Below are 16,620 nucleotides of genomic sequence, written 5' to 3' on the forward strand. Positions count from 1 at the left end.
ACCGCTGAGGTAGGCTTGAGAGAAGATGACAAGGGACTTCTAAGCGCAGTGAGAAATCTAAGAAGAGTTTTGAGCAGGGGGATAACTTGATCAACTTTCTTTATTTATTTAGGAAGACTCTGGTTACTTAGTGAAAGAATAATCCAAAGACTGTTTCTCGTCAACCGCGCATATATATGTGTGCTTCCCAGGGAACTGGATCTAATCAATGAAAATTTGTCCATACTAAGAACCAAGTACAGGAGCAAGGGCTCTGCTACATGATCCATATATGGTACTTAATTTACTCCTCATCACACCTCTATAAGAGAGGTATTACTATCCCACATTCCAGATGAGAAATCTGAGTTTTTGAAAAAGTTAAGTCATTTACCTAATGTTACACTCAGCTCATTAAATGCAGAGTCGGGGTTCTAATCCCGTCTCAGTTTATGTTCCAATGACTACATGGTATCTTGTTCAATTGGGAAGAAAGTGCTGGCCAGGGGATGGCACCATCCAATTTACTGGATGGTTAAATTTTTACTGCAAATGAATAAATGGGCATCTGGATTAGCATCAGGATGAATCCACACAGCTCTGAAACAGCAAGGAGGAGTTTGTAAGGGTTATGTAGGTGACATAGAAAAATAGAAGCAGAAGTAGAGATAGAGAGAGAGGGAGCAAAATGTTAATACAGGTATAATAAATTTACAGGTTTATGGGTGTTTATTTTAATGGTCTGTTTAAAGTATCTAGAAAACTTATAAATCACCTATAATTTTTTTTAAATATTTAAGATTGCTATGTACCTTTTACTCTAGAAATCTTATCATGAACTTTAGTCCAAAAACAGTAAAATTTGCCTTAGCTTATAGTAACTGCTTTTGCTATCTGTGGCTTGTTCGCTTATACACCACTGCCATCTACAGACAGACTTTCATAACTACACCCCAACCTTGTGGTGAGTCACTCAGTCATGTTTTTCAATTATTTTCGTTTTTAATGATTATAGCATGGTCAACCATATAAAAGATAGATGGAAAAAAAACACACTGGAGTATTTTAAAGCCATTCCATTAAGAATTTCAGTACACTGCTAACTGATAAGAACTTTTGAAAAATAACCACCTTGTCATCATAATACAGAATTTTGAATAATTAATCCCTTAATATTACCTATTTTCCAGTGTCTACTCACATTTTATTGGTTATCTCTAAATACTGTTTTAATAGTAAATTTGCTTAAATCAGTGTCCAGGTCCAGGTAAATATGGCTAAATTTAACTAAAACCTAAATAAAAACCCTGTATTTAAAAAAAAAAAAAAAAAACCAGAGAACTGGGATGGGGGATAAACTGTAATTATCATTATTTAGAAACTTTAATCATGTTGTTGTAAGTGTAATCTTGAAGCCAAAATCAAAGACTGAACATGAACAAGAAAAGCAAAGAGAAAAATCACTCATATTCCTCAATGCAAAGCTCTAAGAGAAAATATTAGAAAGCTGCATCAGTTAGTTAGCACAATGGAGAATATAGAACTACCTAGATGAGGTCACACTCCTCATGTTGTTCAGTCCCTAGCAGGAAGAGAAGAATCTAATTATAAAATTCTACAATGTGAGAAAGGCAGGATGTAGGAAACTCGAGGTGGAGAATGTTACCACCCTGATTTCATGGCCCAGCCAGAGAGTCTGTGTTCACTCAATTTCACCTGCTCATTAAATGGCCAAAATTTCTTTAACAGCAGAGGCGAACTCTGTTAGGTATAAAGATTCTCATCCCCATAACTTCCGTTCCAGTCTGGAATTCCAGCCCACTCTAATAACAGGAGTCTGAGATCAATTTTTCTCTCACAATCATAATCATACTCCAATTTGGTAGTATGGTGACAGGCTATCGAAACTTTATACTGAAAGCTCCTTTGTCAGCCTGTGTCCTGAGGGACAGCTTAGAACAGAAACTCCACCCTCCACTTCCAACAAGAACTTCATGCAGATTAAAAATAAATTTCTGATGCAAGAAATCATTTAAGCCTTAATGACATCTATTAGCATAGCTATGGTTACCTTTCATTAATACACTGTCAAGAGAAAGACAGCTCATGTGCCAATCATGCATTCTGCAGGCTGCCTGCACCAGTTCCACTTAATGGAAATCACGAGCTGACTCTAAGAAGGCAGATGTTCAGACCCTGGCTGTGCACCTACAGTCTCAGCTTTATTAATGGAATCTTGGTTTCCTCAATTATAAAAGTCAAATACTTGAGGTTTTTTCCGGCTTTAAAAATGGTGACTGGGGTCCTGACTGAGTTCTGAAGCTTCTGTCATGCTGTAGAAACATATTTTCATGTCTCATGGGGTCATTTTTTAAAATATTTATTTATTTATGCATACAAGAGCTGGGGTACAGGCCAGAAGTGCAGAGGGTAAGAGGATCCACCAGAAACAGTGGGGAACAGAACAGGCAGACCGACTGAAATACACTGATGAGGGGAGCATCAGGCAAGACAGGAGAGGTCTGCTGTGTCATGTGCGTTTCTCCCTGGCCAGGGATTGAACTCATGCTGCGGTGGCTGCGGATAGCTTCATAGGTTGTGTCTTAACCCTTGCACCACTAGGGAGGCCCCCTCATGGGGTCATTTTTCATCTTTTCAGTGAATTTCAGAAAATGCATTAAAATTTCCCTGTGGCTTGGGAAGACCAGATGGCAGCTGTTCAAAAAAATGTCCCTGCTTGCAAAGATTTTGCCAGTTGCTGCAGATGTTATAGAATTAGTTTAATTGGAAGGCAAGACACCCTGTTCTACTTCAAGCCCAGTCCTTCACCGGCTAAGCAGCCTTGAGTGAATTATTTCCTCTCCCTAATATAAGATGGTTTTCAAGCAGTTTATTTTTTCAAGCAGTTTTCTTCCACTTGCACTGAATAAGCTAAACATGATTTGTCTGTTCTGGCTTGAACAGTTCAGAAGCCCACAAACCCCTCCAAGGGACACTCCATTTTCTGTGCCTGACATGGCCCCAGCATCAACTGCTGCAGAGGCAATCCCAGATGAAGGCACTACCATCACATAGTTTTCAGAGTCTCAGAAACAACCAAAGATGATCACAAGAGGGCACCAGAACAAGGTGAAAACGGCAAGTGCCAGCTGACTGCTGAACAATCTTTGTTCGCCTCATTGATTTATCAGTAAATATGTGCTGAACACCAATTAAGAGCACAGTGGTGAGTGCAAGATCTCATAATGTGCCCCCTGAAATGCAAGACTAACAAGGAAGGCAAAGAACATTATTTTTCATAGGATTGAAAGGGACGATATCCTGGGTAGAGACAAGAGTTCGTGGTATATTGTGTGTGATTATCTTTGTGTTTGTGATTTTCCCCCTACGTTGAGATGGCCTTGTATGTAGGCCTTACTTTTGGATGGATCTTCTGGGTTTTGGTTATTAATTTTGTCAGTTGTCCCTTGTATATAGCTCTTCTCCTAGTCCCCAGCCAGATCATTGTAAGAGTTGTCTAACTAATTACCCTTTCTCTTCACTTTACTTTAAAAAGTCATACAACTACTGGAGAGAGGCTTTATGGAATAGAAATGAGCCCTTCTAATCTGCAGTGGCCCCAGGTTTCCTTTGGAGAACTAGTCCGGTCCAGTTGCAGTAAACTTTCATGCCAATGCTGAGAAAAAATTGAAAAACATTCCATCTATATATCTTCTTGACAAAGGCATTACCAGTTTCAAAAATAAACTGCTTGAAAATCATCTTAGATTAGATTATTTCAGAAGAGAGAGATCTTTGATATACTCCCCTATTTCCTCTTTAATTAGGGGCTTAGTCTAGTTTCCAACTTTTCTTGGGCCAATTATTTAATTTATTCTTGGAGGTGAGAAATTTTCTGCTTCATTTGGATGTTTATAAGTAATGACCTATGGGGGTTTTTCTCTGAATATGGGTAGAATAAATGTTCTATTAGCCCAACACTCTCTAACAGAGGAACCCACTCAAAGAGGGTTTCTGGAGAAATGATGAAGGAGAAAGAGTCAGACATGAGGTAAGAAGGAGCAGAGACAAGACAGCAGCCACATAAACCATGAAAATAGTCAAGGAGACAAATACCTCTTTGGAATAAGAATCTGAAATAGGAACTGACCGAACATTTGAAAAACTTTGAATCCTTGGAGAGGTGCAGCCTTCACCAACTTGTCACAGGGAGACTGGAGCAGGTTTATTTAGAGAATAAAAAGGATGAATAAACTGATGAGCACATAAACAAAATATGGTATATTCCTATAGTGGAATATTACTCTGTTGTGAAAAGGAATAGAATGTGATTAAATGCTTGAACATGAATAACTCTTGAAAACATTGTATTAAGTGAAAAAAAGTCAATCACAAAGGACCACATATTATATTCTATTTGTATGGAATATCCAAAATGAGCAAACATAGAGAAACAAAACAGATTAGTAGTTGCTGGGGCTGTGAAGGATGACAGTGCTGGGAAGTGATAGATAAGAAGGGCAGCGTTTCTTTTTTGAGATATTGAAAATTTTCAAAAATTATGGTGATGGTTACATTTGTGGGTATGTGGTATAGCAGATATAATGAAAGCTATTGAATCACACACTTTAAATGATGACTTGTGTGATATGTGAATTCTGTATCAACAGAACTGACCCTCTCAACCACTATCCAAAAAGGAAAAATCATAATGACGAGGGTGGTCCCAAAAGGCAGGAAAAATGGGGGAGATTCAGGTAGCATGTACTTTACTTCTGAAAAGCAATTTTTGTATGTTATTATCTCTTCTCATGCCCAATATCTATTTGCATTTCTTTTTCCTTTGTCAGACCTTCCAGAAATTTGTCTGTTTTATTGATCTTTTTCAAAGAAATATTTCTTGGCTTAATTCACTAAAATAAATATTTTATTTAATTTGCTTCTTTTTTTTACTAATTGCATCTTATTTCGGTTTAACTTATTCTGTGACTAACTTCTTGAGTTTCATGCTATGTTTACTTATGTTTTATTTCTTGGCTAATCTGTAAAATAAATACATTTTCATTTGAGAGTCATTTTGATACCACCCCATAGATTTTGACATGTAGAATTCTCATTTATTTTCAAATAATCTGGCACTCTGTAATTTGATCTCTTTTCTTTTGAGAGTTTTTGAATAGTGGGCAATTTTTTATTTCCAAGTCAATAACTTGTTCGCTGACTATGGATAATCTCTAGTTTTATTGCTTTGTGTTTAGGAGAATGTTACAAAAATTATTTCTGCTTTGAGACAATTTATTGATGTTTCACAGTAGGGGGATGTAGAGAGCAAATATTATAAATACTCTGAATATTTGAGAAGATTTTGTTTTCTGTGTTATAAACATAGATAGATAGATAGATAGATAGATAGATAGATAGATAGATAGATAGATAGATAGAATTTGAGACTATGTCTATTTCTATTCTCACTATTGAGGGTATAAGGAACAGAAGAAATCTATTTGAAATTTATGCTTCTCAACCAGGTACCCTAGACAAAAATATTATATTATGTTTTGAAATGTCCTTTATTATATAATTAATTAAGGAGGCAAACAATAACACATCAATGCCAATATAATGATCTCTCACTATAATCAGTTCTGTAATTACACATAGGGCTTGAGAAGGAAAGGAGGGAAGGAAAAAGTCAAATTTTTATTGTATTGCTCTAACCATACATAGATAGATACATAGAGAGAGAGAGAGAGAGAGAGATAAAGTCTTCTAAATAATTACCATTTTCTTAAGTTCACATTGTATATCTAATAAGATTTTTTATATATTTTATTACTGGTTATGCATTAAATATTAAGTATCATATATTTTCACACAATGTGACTCTGTATAAAAGCCAGAAGGAATCAGAATCGAGAAGCCATGAGAGATCTGGGGATTTTGACAACAGAGAGGGCAAAATCATGAAGAACCAAGTCTGAATTGATCTATTTCCCAACAGCTTCCACAACTTTCCCAGTCACGTAGTTGCTCGTGATGGGCTTCTCTGTAGCAAGATGAGATTGGACACAGGGTTGGGTGCTAAATAGGCAGACTGAGGTGGGCAGGAAACTCTAGGGCAGAGCTCAAGGGGGTTGTCATTAGTGTAAAACCAGTCAAGAACCACAACTTTCAATATGTAAATCTTGGTGGCTGAGCCTCTCTAAGGATGGTAAGTTCTGACACCGTTGCTGCCCTTTTCTCTTTCACTCTAGGAAATAAAACGAAACCTGCAGCCTTAATGCCCTCGTGGAAAGAAAACGAATGTCTAGATTTTTCAGAGCAGGAACAGAATCTTGGGTGTTGCTTATGGCACACAAGAATTTGCATGTGGTTGAACAAAGGACTCTGCTTCTCCCAATATGTTTTTGTTCAGAGATGAGTGGAAGCAGACAACCTGAAGAAGCAAGAAGCAGCAAGTTCTTAAGTGACTTCTGTCTCTCTCCTTCCAGGTTTTATGGGATCATCCTTGCCCTTTGGGGAAGCAGGGCAGATTCCACTTGTGACACCCTATTCAGAGGATTGCAAGTGATCAGGTTGTGGACTCCAGAATTTCCTCCTTATATCAGTAAATATAACAATCTGATCCTAAGGCTGAGTTAAACTGAAGTAAAAAGAGCACCTGCCTTGAACTCTACTGTGATGGATGAGCTGAAAAAGCATTGAACCACAGACGTCAAGATGGATTATCAGACACAAACATTCCAGAGCCAGGTAGGGAAGCCACCATCCCTCAAATCTTACAAACAGCAAAATTTGCCACTGTGTCCCTGACACACTGGGTGAGTTGCTATACATTCCTGATGTGAGGCAGCCCTCTCCAAATAGGCAGATTTATTAAATCAAATGAAAAGCAAAAATGGGGCCTCCCTGGCGGCGCAGGCGGTTGAGCGCTGCACTGTCCGCAGCCTCGGCAGCGCGGGTTCGATCCCAGCCAGCCGGCGAGAATCCCACATGGCACAGCAGACCTCTCCTGTCTCACCCACTGCTCCCCTCAGCAGTGTATTTCGTCAGCCTGCCTGTTCTGTTCCCCGCTCTGTCTCTGCTGAATCTTCTCACCCTCCCCGCGCATCTGGCCTGTACCCCGTTTCTTGTATAAATAAATAAATCAGAAAGAAAGAAAGAAAGAAAGAAAGAAAGAAAGAAAGAAAGAAAGAAAGAAAGAAAGAAAGAAAGAAAGAAAGAAAGAAAGAAAGAAAGAAAGAAAGAAAGAAAGAAAGAAAGAAAGAAAGAAAGAAAGAAAGAAAGAAAGAAAGAAAGAAAAAAGAAAGAAAGAAGGAAAGAAAGAAAGAAAGAAGGAAAGAAAGAAGGAAAGAAAGGAAAGAAAGAAAGAAAGAAAGAAAGAAAGAAAGAAAGAAAGAAAGAAAGAAAGAAAGAAAGAAAGAAAGAAAGAAAGAAAGAAAGAAAGAAAGAAAGAAAGAAAGAAAGAAAGAAAGAAAGAGAAAGAAAGAAAGAAAGAAAGAAAGAAAGAAAGAAAGAAAGAAAGAAAGAAAGAAAGAAAAGCAAAAATGGTGCTTCTTGAAATGTTGGACATAAGGAACATTGATAAGATAGCGTATAAATATGCTTTTAGTGTCTCTCTCTCTCCCCTACCCCATTTTATACTTTATTCTAGAATTTAAGTTTGTTAGGGGGTAATATGAAGCATCTTCAGTGATGAATTTCTTAAAATGCTCTAACAAAATTGCATTTCCATCAAGAACCTCTCTGACCATTTTATTGGCACTGCCTTTTCTTATCAAGGTAGATCAGAGACATCCTTTGGACAGATGCTTCTGAGACATCCTTTGCCATCAAATAAAGAACCATACACATATTAAGGATCTCAGCACTTCTCAGTGATTCATTTTATATTACAAGAAATGTCACAAACACCACTGCTATCAATCACTACTCTGTGTGATAGTTTTTGCCACAATGGATCGTACGATAATCATTTTTTAAAAGATTTATTCTATTTTTATACAAGAACCGGGGTACAGGCCAGATGTGTGGGAGGGTGAGAGGATTCACCAGAGACAGAGTGGGGAACAGAGCAGGCAGACTGACGAAATACACTGCTGAGGGGAGCAGCGGGTGAGACAGGAGAGGTCTGCTGTACCATGTGGGATTCTTGCCGGTCAGCAGGGATGGAACCTGCGCTGCAAAGGCTGCGGACCACTTCACAGTGCAGCGCTCAACTGCCTGCACCACCAGGGAGGCCCCTGATAATCATTTTTTATTAGAAGCAAATCCTGCTTCATAGTTGTCATTCAGTTGCTCTCTTCATACTAAATCTCCAAATTATCTAGGAACATGCATCCTTTTTACAGTCTTGTCATCTTTTCATTCCCATCTCCAATATTTGTCAGAGTACATCCTATACAGAATCAGGAAAACTCCTATCTCTTTTGCATTCTTAAAGATAATAGAAAAGTATTCAAGAAAACTCCTGCATATATGTATGTGTATACATCTAGTATGTGTATATGTGTGTGTGTGTGTGTGTGTGTGTATATATATATATATATATACATAAAATGAAAAAATTCTATTTGTACTTTGCACAAGAATATTGAGAATTCTACCAGGTATAGTTGACTACAGAATAAATGCAGTCACACAGGTTTTAAAAATCAAATAATCTACAATACATAGATTAAGAAAATGAACTATTCCTCCTCCTTCCACCACAGATGCCTCTGTCATCCCAGGAGGCCACTACTGAGCACAGCTGGTTGTGGCTCCTTCAGGGATTGATCTTACATCTATATAGATTCCACTTAAATGGGATCATGGTATCTCAGGATGCCTATATTTGATGGCCTGTATTTTCACAAGTACTTTCCATAAGACATGTAGGAACCTACCTCTTCCTGGCTGCTTTGTGCTCCATTGCAAAGCTCTATCATAATTAGTTTAATCAAAACTATTGATTAAATTCCTATTGATAAAGATTTTAGTTATATTCCATTTTTGAACAAAATTTCAACATCTTTTGACAACATTTCAATGAGCAGTCTTGCATATTCACTTGTCACACTTACCTACTCACAACCCTAGGACAATAAGTGGCATTTCCTTTTCCTCCCCAGGCCAGTGTTTTGTGCCAGGCATGCTGCTTCCACTGGGTGACTTGACTCCCAGAGTTCAAAGGGCAGAATCTTGCAATTACGTGCTCAAGTTCAGATCCCAGATCTGCCACTTACTGCTGTAAGTGGTTACTTGAACTTGCTGCACTCAATACAAAATATAGGGAATAATATTAGTTTCTTTTGCCTAGATTTGGGGGCTAATTAAATATGGTGATCCATGCTCAATGTCTGGCACTTTAGAAGTGCTCAATAGATGTGAACCATTGTTCAGGTGTCTCTGTAGAGAAAATCACTTTTTATCCTCTTTAGGATCTATGTTTACTATACCCTGGATCAGCCATTTTGCACATTTAATTCCCACTGCCACTTTTTCTCTTCTCACTTCCTTCAACTTGAGTCCTTCTTTCCTCATCCTCTGGTGAGATCCACTGCTGATTTTGCTATTCAAGGAAATTAGCAAAATTCCCAGTGACAGAATCAAAAACCCTACTCCCAATCTTCAGAATTACAATTACAACTTCTTTAGTAAAACTTGTTGTAGTGGTTACTCCTTGGTCTATTATGATTTATCAACTCTGATCAATTGTTGATTTTTATTATCCAATTTTGGACTTTAACTGTTTCATTCATTCTGCAAATAATTGTTGAGCATTTGTCAGGTGAAGATACTTGTCAGGGTCTTCCAAATACAAGTCAATTATACACCAAACAACTTATAATCCAGGAAGGTAGGAAGAAACTAACAGCAGAGAAGTGCAATTTGCTGAATTAGACTTAATGACCTGCTTCTGTCTGCAGCAAAGCCAGGTCACTTGCTTAGGAATAATCTAAGTGGTTTCTCTTGTTTTGAAAGACAATTAGTTGTTCACAAGCTAATATTGGCACACAAAGATGTTTTTAAGCAAAGGGAGTGTTTTGCAAAAAGCTGGGGGTCATAGAAAAATAGGAAGAGGTTTAGGATGGTGGGAGCTGAGGTGGGGATGGGAAGTTAAGAGACAAATAAAGGTTGCAATAAGTGAAGTTAGACTCAAAATAAAATGAGATCTTCCATGTCCTTGATGGGTTACCATTGAAACACCATGGAACCCTATGATTCCCTGGCAGCTCCAAAGACGGCATGTAGCTGGGACAACTCAATAAGACATGATGGGTTCTACCTCTCCTATGAGAACAGACATTCAAGCTAGTGAAGTTCACTTTTCTACTCTTATTGATTTTTGTTTCACATGTCATCTTTAGCTTGACTCCAAAATACATTTCAAAATAAGACCCTGGTCTTGACTTGATGCATATTTAGTTAACCTCTTTTGAAACAACTCAGTGACATAGGAAGATACCCTTTAATGATTCTTAACTGATGCTAAAGAGTTCCATAATAGCATCGAATGAGGTTTATTGTGTGTAAAAGACTCCAGTTCCAGGAGAAGGAGGAGGGGTATTTTTTTTTAACTTGCTTGTCTTTCTTTATAGTTAACAGTCAACCTATTTGCAAAAGCAAATTTTAAATAAACAGTCTAGATGTGGTAGCTTGCAAAGGAAAAGGATCAGGCCATAGAGACAAAAATATCATTTTCTATGATTTTAGATCTCACCTTGAAAGCAAACATTTTCTATCAGAGAAGCTCCAGGGCCTCCACGCCTGCTTGAATAGCAGCTGCCCAGGGCCCTGTTCCCCTGGGTGAGAAGGTTTTTGTACAGTGAGACAATGGAGAGCTGCCACTGTGGTGGACGTTCGGAGGAGGCACCAAGGTGGAACTCAAACGTGAGTAGAATCCAAACTCTCTTTCCTCACTTTTCTGTGTTTTGTGATCCCTGTGTCAATGAAGTGATCTAAAAACTAACTTTTGCAGCCCTTGGCTTCCTTCCAGGCAAAGGTAATCTGTAAACAAAGGTGAGAAACAGGTTACACTTGTTGTGATTTCAATTATTCAGTCCCGGTATTGGGTGAAAATAACTTGTATAAGTGGTAATTTCAGAAATTTACTAGGGAGCCTAGTTATATGTTCTGACAGAGCCTTGAATTGTGAGGAAGGGAAACTCAGTTTTTGTTGAGAGGGTTGGTTTAGGGGAACTGCTGTGGTACACGTTCGGCGCTGGGACCAAGGTGGAGCTCAAACGTAAGTGCTGTTTTCAGCTGATTCTGTGCTGTTTCTAATTGATTTGCTTTTTATTCCTTTGTGTGTGTTTCCATTACTCAGAAGTTAGGGATCAAACGAATTTCATTCCCAGACTAGCTCCAGAGGAGGGAAAGTTGCCCCACAGGAGACTAGCCCATGGTTCATTTTTAAGATTTCCAAATCATAATGACTTAATTGGGGGAAGGGGTGGCTGAGCTTTCAGAGCAGGTTTTTGTAAGAGTGTAAGTAGAGGGAAATCACTGTGGTTCACTTTCGGCGGAGGGACCAAAGTGGAGCTCAAACGTGAGTACCGTTTTGCTCAATTATCTGTGAGTTTTTATCCTGTTGAATTATTTATGCCAGTTTGTGACATTTTAGTTAAATGGGCCATTTCTGGTAAGTCAAATACAAAGAGCAGAAAACAGCCAATTTTAAGATGAGCAAACCAACCAATTGTTGAGTTTGTGAGGAGAGTAGGATTTGTGAGAAAAATAGCTGACTCTTGCCCTGAAGTAGACTTTCTCAGACAATTGGCTTCAGAAGGTTTTTGTTGAGGGGCCGGTGAGTGAGCCCTCACTGTGGCTCACGTTCGGCGCCGGGACCAAGGTGGAGCTGAAACGTAAGTGCCCTTTTCTGCTCCTTTTTTCTCATAAAGTCGCAAAATGGGGGATTTCATGATTAGGACATGAACTGAGGTGAATTAGGAGAAAACGGGGTTCTTCCGAAATTCAGATGATCTGGGGACTGAAAATCAGTTTGTCTCAGGGAAGAGCAAAGAGCTAATGAGTTGACGGGGCAGCTAAACTGCCAGATTTTCTGGTATCCTCAGTCTACAGAAGTTAGCAGCAAAGGGAGGTTTTTAATTGAGGGGAAAGAGAGAAATTAAGCTAATGCTGTGGATCACCTTTGACCAATGGACATGTCTGGAGGTTAAATGTAAGTGATTTTTCTCTATTGCCTTCTGAAATTTGGGGCCAAATGTCAATACAGTATTAATTTTTAAAGGCTGAAATATGTGTTTTGTGGAAGGGATAAATGAGACACCTTTTAGATGTATCATCAGTTCCAAAAGTTAAACTCAGCTCCTAAAATTGACTTGTAGGCAAAAAGGTTAATTTAATCTGAAAAGAGTAGCTCAAGGGGAAAAAATTAATGTAGATGAAAAAGGAAGACTTGTAGCTCTAAAAAGAAAAATTGAATTAATTTTTTCATTCAGTTTTGCCAAATACAATATTGATTTTTGCTCATTGTGTTTGATACAGAAAAGTAGAGAAACGTATTTATTTCCTAATCTGTTTTCTCTCTTCTGTCCAATAAATTATTTTATAAGATAGTAAAAATCAATAACACATATTAAAAAATCAGTTACAAGTTAGAAAAGTTGACTTTTTTGCCATGGGAAAGATGCGGCTTAATTGAGAATCAGCAGCAATTTCATTTTTAGACTCTAAAATGAGTGATATACTGTCCATAGTCCAAAACTATGGATATTGTACATCTTGACAGTTTCAATTTTTGTATTAGACTAAACTTGAAATGACTGATAATGGAGGAAAGATGGTGAGCCCCCAAAGCTCAGTTTTGAAGAACTTTGTTTAAGTGACGGGAAATAAAATAATTGCATTTTTAAGTGCCCACAAACTTGTAGAAAAATAAGAAATATTTTAATAAGTATATTCTTTTCTTTCCCTTAGTTGTTATTTGGCCTTAATTTTAGACTGCCAAGAAGGTCATGCCACAGTTAGCGAGTTCTGTGGCCCTCATGGGTGTCTTCTTGCAGGCTGACTGATTTTCGTGGCCGTGGCACTCTTGTGACTGAGTAATTTTTGTGGCCATGGCGCTCTCGTGGCAGTTGGCCTGGCCACTAAAGGCTCTGGCGACTCTCTGAGAGTCCATTTAGTGCTGCTGCTGCCCACTTTCCTGACACAGTGGTACAGACAATGTCACAAACGGAATAGGATAGAAATGTGATGGGCACTGAGTTAACATTAGAAAAGCAGGGAGAAGCTGATTTATTAGAGATTTCAGAAATAAAATTCATATTATTATGTCCTCTTAATGAAAATTTCCATTAGGGCACCATAAAGAACTTAAAGTTATTTTTTCAGTGATAAGAGACTTTACCATATTCTCTCATCAAATCTATTTAAATAATAAAGACTCAACCTCAAAGAAAGAAATAGGTATAAATCTTTTAGGGTAAAATCTGCATCAGCAAAAATTTAATGTAAGGTCAGTAGTCTGGCTACTCAGGTTTTGCTTAATTAATTTTTATGTAATTTACAGTAACTACCATGTGGGTATATTAACTGATTTTTTTTTAATAAAGGTAAGATAAATTTGTGACATGTTTTTAATTTTCAAGAAGTTAATGGCTTGAGTAAGACTACATTGGAACTGTTTTAAAACTAAACTAAATCTTTTAAACTATTTCAAAGCTATGTGGAAGGCCTTTTAAAAAGTTGTCTATGTCTATGATTTTAAACTCCATTAAAAGTTAATAAGATGTCTTTCAAGAATTTCCGTATCCAATATACTAATTATTTAATACCTTAATTCAGGATGGAAAATTTTTAACTAGCAAGGATTTCCCCAGATAGGAATATCCTCATAAAATAGTTACCCTCCATTTTTTCTCGAATTCACATTATTTTACTACCAAATCTATTTCATAAAGTCTCTGAAAAAATTAGTAATGAAGTTAAAAGAAAAAAATATTAAAATACAAAATGTTTAGTATCTTACGTTAAACTGTTTGGTTAACATGGAACGTCAATATAGAAAAACCTATTCATTTATCTGCTGAAAAAAACCTATTCATTTATTTTTGTTCCAGCAAAAGATATTTGATTCGTTATTTTAACTCTTGCGCATCCACCCCAGGGCTTGAATGCCCATAGAGGGGGATTTCCAGAAGCCCATCTGGCAGCTGCTCATGGTCAGAAATGAAGCTAGCTAGTTCCTCCTAGGCAGGTGGCCAAAACTACAGTTGACCCCTCCTGGGCTAGCTGAACCCAGACCCGTGTGGTGACAGCCATCAGGTCCCAGGTTCCCTCTGAGACTTTTGTGGGGTAAGGGGAGAGTGAAGGAAGATTCCAAGTCTGATCATGAAGGGTAAAAGAACACTTCAAAATTCCAAGGGAATAAGACAAAATGGCCTTTGTTTTTTGGTCAGAAGCACTGTGTTTCCTGTAGGGACTGCGAACACAGTTGAAGGAAAGTTTACGTCAAAAAAGCATATAAAAAGGGGCCTTAGAATGGCTGCAGCATTTAGACAAAACAATTTCAGACTCTCTTAAAGGATATGGGACTCAAGGGAAAAACTCAAAATCGAAATTATAAATATGCTTCCTCCCTGCCTTCTTGCTGCCTTTACACAGAATAAGGACACGGCCATCTGCATGTCTGTCCTGACGAGCCCTGGCGTTGCTCACAGACTGCACTCCCCTGGAGTATATCCATGTTACTTAAACTCTACTCTCCATGCTTCCTTTCACAGGAGATGTGGCTAAGCCTTCTGCCTTCATCTTCCAACCATCTGAGGAGCAGTTAAGTACCGGAAGTGTCTCTCTAGTGTGCCTGGTGAATAACTTCTACCCGAGAGACATCAAAGTCAAGTGGAAAGTGGATGGTGTTGAACAAGCCAATGGCTCCGACCTCAGTTTCACAGAGCAGGACAGCAAGGACAGCACCTACAGTCTCAGCAGCACCCTGACGATACCCAGTACAGATTACCGAAATCATAACATCTACACCTGTGAGGTCGACCACAAGAGCCTGACCTCCCCGCTCATCAAGAGCTTCAACAGGAATGAGTGTTAGAGGAGAGGCCTATCAGGCCCCATCACCCCACCACAGTCCCAATCTCCCCGACTCAAGTTTCTGGCCCTTTCCCTACCTTATCCCACCTCATGGCAGTCTCCCGCCCCCTCTCTCCACTTTTTCCCCCTCCCCCTCTTTGGCTGTAATCATGCTAATATGGGGGGGGGCAAAAATGAATAAAGTGAATCTTTGCACCTGTGACTTCTCTCTCCTTCTTGCTATAATTGTTATTATACAGTAAGTCCTCAACTTAACACATGGATAAGTCTTGGAAACTTGATAGTTGAAACAAAATGTTATATTTAAAAATAATTTTATCACAGGCTGATTGATATAAACAAGAGTTAAATTTCTGGTCACAAAAACATTACCAAACTTCTTAGATAAAGAGCCCAAACACTTCTACTACTAAACGACCACTACTGAACAATCACTCATTTCTTTCCAATCCGCTCATTCTGGGTAACAGCTTCAAAGTAATAGCTAAACCTTCCTGCAGCTTGGGGGGCAAGCAGGACCCCACCCTGGACAGGATGCCCTTCCATCACAGGGTATAGGCACACACCCCCACACTCACTGGGACTGGGACAGTTGAGACAGACTGTGAACCTCACATGCACATCTTTGGGATGTGGGAAACGCAAGTCCCCGGACAAAACCCAACAGACATAAAGAGAACCTGCAAACTCCACCCAGACAGTGGCCTTGGGCAGCAATTCAATTTTTCCACTCAGCATTATAGCAAAACAATGTTGAATGAAGTGACTCTATTCAAGGACCTGTTATATGTTGGTTTCCCAATTACTCAGTTTATCTTCTAAGAAACTGTATATTGCATTGCTATAAAATACAACAGCATTAAAATAAATAAATAAAATGCGACGTCATTCCTAAAGATAATTATCCTCCATTCTATCTACCCTACTGACCTCTTCAAGATACTCCATGAATCCATGAGCCACCCATCTTCACACCCCACCCCAAGGGGGAAGAGACTTGCTCCTGTTGTCCCCTCTCAGCAGACCTTAGAGTCCTTCGAAGGGGGATAGTTCTTACAATCACATATCCTTTCATCTAGTCAAACCTGAGAATTTACTGAAAGCAAATTTTAAAAAAATGCAAGCAATATCATGTCATTCATTGCAACATTATAAAAAATAACAAAACAACAAAAACAATCTAAATGAATAAGCAATAGGCAAATGTTTAGTTCCTATGGACTCCAGCTTGATAGGAGGGTATTGATTCATCACTTTAAATTCCTTTCTGACAAAGACCACACCGAGTGCTTTCCACCGCCATATTTAATTCTCATCACACTGTTTAGGCTAAAAATGTTTATCAAAATGTCGGGCCAGGTCATGAAAATGTTAGGCAGCTTCTATAAAGCTGAACTATGTTAAGTTTCAATGACACAGCAATCCCAGGTGTCTGTTTGCCAAAAAAAAAAAAAAAAAAAAACTTATGCAAGAATTTTCAGAGCTGTTTCATTTATAAAAGTCAAAAGTTGGGGGCCTCCCGGGTGCCGCAAGGGATTAAGATGCAACCTATGAAGCTGCCCACGGCCACTCTAGCATGAGTTGATCCCC

At 38.5% G+C, this 16,620-nt stretch overlaps 1 gene segment (V, D, J or C); it reads left to right on the forward strand.

The window, feature by feature from the left end:
* The window catches only part of LOC311172120 (immunoglobulin kappa light chain-like), an 85,418-nt gene extending 70,192 nt beyond the window's left edge, over positions 1–15,226 (forward strand). The window contains exons 3-4 of the V gene segment in view: positions 11,798–11,828; positions 14,709–15,226.
* The last annotated feature ends 1,394 nt before the right edge of the window (positions 15,227–16,620 follow it).

This window comes from Talpa europaea, assembly GCF_964194135.1.
Source record: "Talpa europaea genome assembly, chromosome: 6".
In the NCBI taxonomy this organism is placed as follows: domain Eukaryota; kingdom Metazoa; phylum Chordata; class Mammalia; order Eulipotyphla; family Talpidae; genus Talpa; species Talpa europaea.